The sequence below is a fragment of the Cyanistes caeruleus genome, chromosome Z (genome assembly GCF_971803275.1).
Source record: "Cyanistes caeruleus chromosome Z, bCyaCae1.hap1.1, whole genome shotgun sequence".
NCBI lineage: Eukaryota > Metazoa > Chordata > Aves > Passeriformes > Paridae > Cyanistes > Cyanistes caeruleus.
In genome coordinates this window covers 11,999,757-12,005,832 of record NC_141732.1, presented here as the reverse complement: position 1 = coordinate 12,005,832, position 6,076 = coordinate 11,999,757, and the positions used below count along the sequence as shown (strand labels likewise).

Here is a 6,076-nt window from a genome sequence, read left to right as displayed (position 1 = left end):
TTCTACATTAAACTAGAATGCACATGCTATATTTTTACCTTCTATAGTAAGACCAGACAAAAATCTTATACTCCTCTGTGCTGCGAGTGTTCCAAAGCTCTTTCTCTTGTTGGAGAGCACAAAACCTACATTGTATCTGAATTGTTAGCACTTTTTTGCATCATCACCACAATAAGGACTTGTTTCACACCTACATTGAAGGTGAACACAGAAGGAATATTTTTTCCTGTAATGTGAAGTGCACCACTTGCCAGGTGCCACATTAAGACAGAATGGTATCCTAGAAAATGCCATGGATTTTTACACTGCTGAATAGTTGATACACTCCAGTGACTCCCCATATCCTGGTTCTGGCATAGAGCTCAGCGCCCTTCCTCACCATTAGTCTGAAAGATGTGCAATAACTGATGATGACCATCTCTTCTACCACCTGGGACCTATGTTTATGAAAAATAACATCACTTTAAGTGCTCTGTTCATCCTGTTGTTGAAAATGTACCAAATAACTGACTTCTAATTTATGTCAAGGAATTTTCTGTTTATTTTCCAATCTAAGATAACAAATAACAACAGCAAAAAAAGTACTTCACTGGTTAAAGTCAACGTTCCTATTTTTTCTCTTTTAACAATTTTTTCTCTGTCAATATGATGAAATAAACAGTGGAAAATTAGGTATTAGATATTCAAAACAAGACCTGTGGACCTGATTTTTCTGAGTCAGAGCGAGTTCCAGCCTGTCAGTGGCTGATCTGTTCCCAAGGGAAAGTGTCTTGAGAGCATCTCTCACTCAAGGACTATATTTGTAAATAATCTCATTTTCTCAAAACGGTTCTGTACAGCTGTGGTTAGTGTATTTTTCTCTTGTCCTGCCAATGGGACAGAGAGGTGGTGTTCCCTTTACCAATCATATTAAACCTGCATTGTAACATCCTTTAAAAAGCTGAAAAGTTTGGTGAATAAAACTTTCCTTGGCATCTTGTTTTGGCTGCTGTGAATGAATCCACACTCCTACTTCATGTCCAACAGCAACAAAGACCCACAGTTATTCTTAATTGTCTAACTGCTTTTTGTCTACAAAAAGTAGTATTTGTCAAATTTGCTTGTAATACCTTGATTTTTATAGTAATTCATTGCTTTCTTTAGGGTTTCTCAACAGTTATCAATAAATTTATAACTTAATTTTTTTATGAGCTTATGCAAACACTCTGAAGTGACTTTAACATATGTGGCAAAACTGCTGTCTCCAAATTATCAGCACCCACAGAGCCACTAGCACTTGTCAATTCTTGCAGATTTCCATGCATTTGGTGGAGAATATGACTTGGCCTGTAATGGCTGTTAGATTCTGGTTGTGTTCTCCAGAAAGTAGGCAACACTTAGTGAATGCTTATTGAAAGATGAATTTTGTATTTTTCATCTCATTGAAAGTTTTCCACTCTGGGGCATGCATTAATGAAATTAAAACAAAACCAAAAATTGTAGTCATTAATTTTTGGGAAAAATCTTGACCTGCTGTCAAAGGCTGAGTACAGTAGGGTAGGCATGGGAAGATTTTTTTCAAAGATGTTTTTATCTCTGCCAAAATATTTTCTGTTGTCAGCTTTTCACTGATTATTTTTTTCCCTTTGTCTTTGAAGAAAAACAGACACTTTTGGAAGGAAATTTAATTTAATAAAAATCCTTTGAAAAGTAGTTTCAACATAAAATTTCTGGCTTAGCCCTGTATGTAGCACTAAAGCAGAATAATACAACCTTAACAGGAGATTCCACTAATGACACATTTCACAAGTGACAGAGGACTATGAATCAAACCACATTTTCATTGAGTTTTTCTTCACCTGAATAAATTTTCTCCTTACAGCTTGTCTGCCTAGAGTAAATTTAAACTTGTGATACGTGACAGTTCCTCCTATTCAATGCTCCTAGGAAAAGAAACCCTATCCAATGTTTAAAACACCCTAGCTGGTGTTCAGGTTCGTCTGAACTGAGAGAGGTTGAAGAGAGATTTCCTGCTTCCAAACCATTGACTGCAGTGCTCAGTAACAATTTTTTTTTCAATTTTGTTGGTCTGATGAGAGAATGTCAGCTGTGTTGTGTAATAGTATCAGACAGAAGTAACTAAATTGCATTAATTATAAATCCTAGATTACATGAATTGATGAAAACAACCCTTACAACTAATGTGTTTTTCAAATAAACTGAGGAATAATCTTCAAATGAGTGGGGAAAAATGGGAACAAATTGGAGATCGACTCCTAACCTTAATAAGAATAAGCTATGGAGGTCAGAGTATGCATTGCACACAGGGCTTGCACCTACACTTACACAATGTATGCTGCCAGAAAAAACGTCTTCTGTTTAAACAGCTTTAGTTACACCTTGAAAAGGGCTCTGGGGAGGCAAAAAAGAAATTTTTTTTTTCAATTTGGCTTATTGAAGAGAGGTGGAAACTTCATAGCTCTTTGAAATATATAGACACTACCCTCACTTTTTTGGGATATAAGGAGAAATACAGATCGTGTCTCTCACATTTCCTCCCTGGTTCTTCTGTGTCACCAGTGAAAACTTAGCTAAATATCCCACTACAGTTTACATAGTGAACTGACATTTTACTAAAAACGTACATAAATTATGTCGCTTAGTAAAAGTGTGAAGGCAAAGGAAGCAACACAGTGGTTGCCAGTAGTGAGTGTACTGCTATTTCCAGTGCATCCTTGAACACAGGCAAAGTTCATTATTGTAAGGATAAAAGAACACCCTGATAATTGAAGCTGAAGAAATGGAAGACCTGACGCTGTACCTGACACTAGCTGATGTTCTACTGGTATTGCAGCAATGCTTAAAAGGGCTAAGTGGTAATACTGGAGTGATTTTTGCATTGTGAAAGTTGCATTGGGGTGCAATGACTCAGCCCTTTGAGTGGCTTGGTATTAGTATTGATATATTTCCTGTCTTCTTCAGTATTAGTATTTATGCATTTTTATCCTTTTTTTTTCTGCTTTTGCTAACCTCCTCCTTTTTGGTCACCCTTAGAATTACAATGAATGATACAGGCAAGTTCTTGCTTGCATAGCAGTAGCACTGTTAGCCACACATCAACAGAATATTGAAAACTCCTTTGGATTGATGACCTACAGAACTGAGCCAACTTTCTGTTCAGGCCAGTGCATGAGCACAGGTCATTTATGTCTGTGATAAGCAGGTGTGAGACTTTATTAAAAATGTTTTTTGTGTATGTTGAAACTACTTTTCTACTTTGTTTAAATATTTCTGGCATCACCCAGAACAATCAAACCTTTCCTAGAAGAATCATGACAAGAGGAATATTGTTTTCTTTTTGCAAAATCTGAGGGATTTTTCATCACAAAATTATAAAACTCTAAGTAACTCTTTTGAGTTACTGTAAGTACATTCTAGAATTTTATTGAAATGACATCTGAACCATTTTTCTTAATACCTGGTATTTTTCTTGATGTTTATAAGAAACCATTTGTTTGGGACCCTTGAGTATTAAATATAGACAATTCCCAAAGATTTATGATTTTGCCATTCCATCAGCCCTTTCAAAGGAGATAACATGTCTGCTAATAAGAGAAATTAACATAGGTTAAAGACCTAAAGACACTATTTTCATATTTCTTTCACATGTATAAGGCCCTATAGAATTGTATGCATTAAGGGTGGCAACTTGCATGAGATCTCACAATTAATATGCATGTTTAAGATTTTTCCCCCTTCCCACTATGCTTTATGAAAAACTGACACTGGAGTTTATCTGGCTACTATGGAAACTTAGTCCATCAGGTGTGTTTTGAGGTTTGTGTAGTTTGGTTTTTTTCTTTCAATAGAGACATTCATATTACTCCCATTAACACCAAGATCACAAACTAATCTTTTCTTCTTTCAAAACATACCTTTGAAGTGTATTTTGTGAAGGCATTTTCTTTTACTACTTTGAGTATCACAGTGATCAAGAGGTTGCTATCTCCTCTAAAAGCAGGTGGGAGGAAGAAGAGCTTAATTTAGTGCTATGATTTCTATCAATTAGAGTGAGGGAAAAAGAAAAAAAAGAAACACTAATGGAGCAGATTTTTGTTGTAGTACTCAGTATGAATGCTTCCTAACAGAAAGGACCTCTTGAACTTATTAGAACATTAATCTGTTTTGAGGTCACTGAAAATGCAAAAATATATCAAAGTGTACATGGCAAAATCTGTACATTTTAAATTCAGCAATACATTAATACAATTTAAAGGAAAGTGAGGAGCAAGTTACCCGAGAAAATAAAGAACCTTCACACTCCAATTACAATTTTTTTGTAAATTGAAGTCATACTGGTTTTGCTAATTCTAAAGTTGAAGTCTGACACCTTGCAGAGGGATAATAAATATAATGGACGTGTCTTGTTAATTGGTACACCGGTAAGAGGCTGACCTAGATTGCTTCTTGGAATTAAATTTCCATGAGGAGAGAAAGCAACTGTATTAAACCAAGCCTTTTCAAATTTATATCAGTGAAAGAGAGAAGGGTACACTTCATTGACTACGTTATATGAGTCCACTTTTGACTTGCACTGAATAGTCTTTCTTAAAAGGCAGTTTGGGGATATAAATATGTATTTTTTCAAACTGACTGAGTTTAGTCCTCAGAAGCTTTTCTACACAAGTTTGCCAAGGCAACACCAGTTGTTATTAAGGTGTCCCATGTGTGCAGAGAGAGAATTGTGCCAATTTATGTATTATGTAGTGATTTTCAGATACACATAAATGACCAGTAAAGATAAAGAAAGTCTAAGCAACATGCAATATTACTATGTATAGTGATATCATCCAGTTCTTGGTCGTCAGAGGTGAAAGGGAATTTTGTGGACACATAACTTAGTACATTTTTGCATTATTGCACAGTGTGAGTCCAATCATATAAGTCTTACTTGTACAAACAAATCATGTTTATGTAAATAATCCTGTTGGCATTGCCTGAGGAAAACCTGCTTGTGAAAGTAAATGCTGTTATGAATTATACATCTGTTAGATTATGTTAAAAATCCTATTGTTGCCTGAAGCTTCATTGCCAGTTTCTTCATTTTACCTTTTATTCTGTGATGCCTTCTGGGTGGAGGTTTAACTTTATTCCATTTACAAACCCCATCTTAATGAAGCCACTGCAGACAGCTAGAAAAGGCAATGTACAACACAAGAGAATATCATTTAGCAGCTGAAAATGCAAACCATTTGTCATGGAGTTACTTTACCTTTAAGGGAGTTGGAGTTGCTGGGAAGTGCTTGGAGTCTTTTCTCCTGACCAATTATCGGTCATTGCTGGGAATTGACAGCAGTTTAGACCATTAAAAAGTGGGATCAACTTGTGAACCCTACCTTAAAATGTAAAAGCAGAGCTCTCTGGGTTCTCTTTGTTTTCTGGCTGTGGAGGGTGGCGGAGCTCCAGGCCTCCCGTCCCTGCCCAGGCCATGCGGCCGGGCGGGGATGGGGCCGGGCCTGCCCCGTCTCCAGGCCGGGAGATGGGGGGGCCTGGGGAAGGTTTTCCCCGGGCCAGGCCGGGCCGAGCCCATCTCTGGCTCGGCTGCAGGTTTTGCTGTAACTACATTCACTAGGAACTGCCCAGTGAAGAAAGAGAGAGGCCCTGGACTTGCAGCGGGTTGGAGCAGTGACTACACGCTCCAGAGCAGCCATGAGGAACTTTCCATCACAGACGGCTCCAGCTCCTGTTCGGCAGAGATCCCCGAACCATCTACAAAAGCCTGGGCAAGATTTTAACTCTTTCATTACCCAGATGAGACTTGCAGATTAATCTTTTTATCCAGAGAGAGAGAGAGAGAGTGATCAACATGAAAAGAGACTTTATAAACTACCAGTGACAGGAAAGAAAAGAAGCTTCAGAAGAAGTAGAGAATTAAGAAGATGCTTTAATTAAGCTGAAATATCTTCCTGTTAAAACTATGGAGATGGACAATGAAGTCCTGAAAAGAACTCCTTTAATTCATGATACAGGATCTAGAGAGGAATAAAGTGTTCAAAGTGTAAATTTGAGTAAAAAGTAGAGTAATTATGGTATAGTG

General features: G+C 37.2%; 1 long non-coding RNA gene across 1 annotated transcript; it reads right to left on the bottom strand.

The window, feature by feature from the left end:
• Positions 1-1,649: 1,649 nt before the first annotated feature.
• LOC147648102 (uncharacterized) lies at positions 1,650-5,711 on the bottom strand. The gene is made up of 2 exons (XR_015280629.1): positions 5,376-5,711; positions 1,650-5,171 (listed from the first exon to the last, which is right to left on the bottom strand). It is a non-coding gene; the product is annotated as an uncharacterized LOC147648102 (long non-coding RNA).
• Positions 5,712-6,076: the final 365 nt, after the last annotated feature.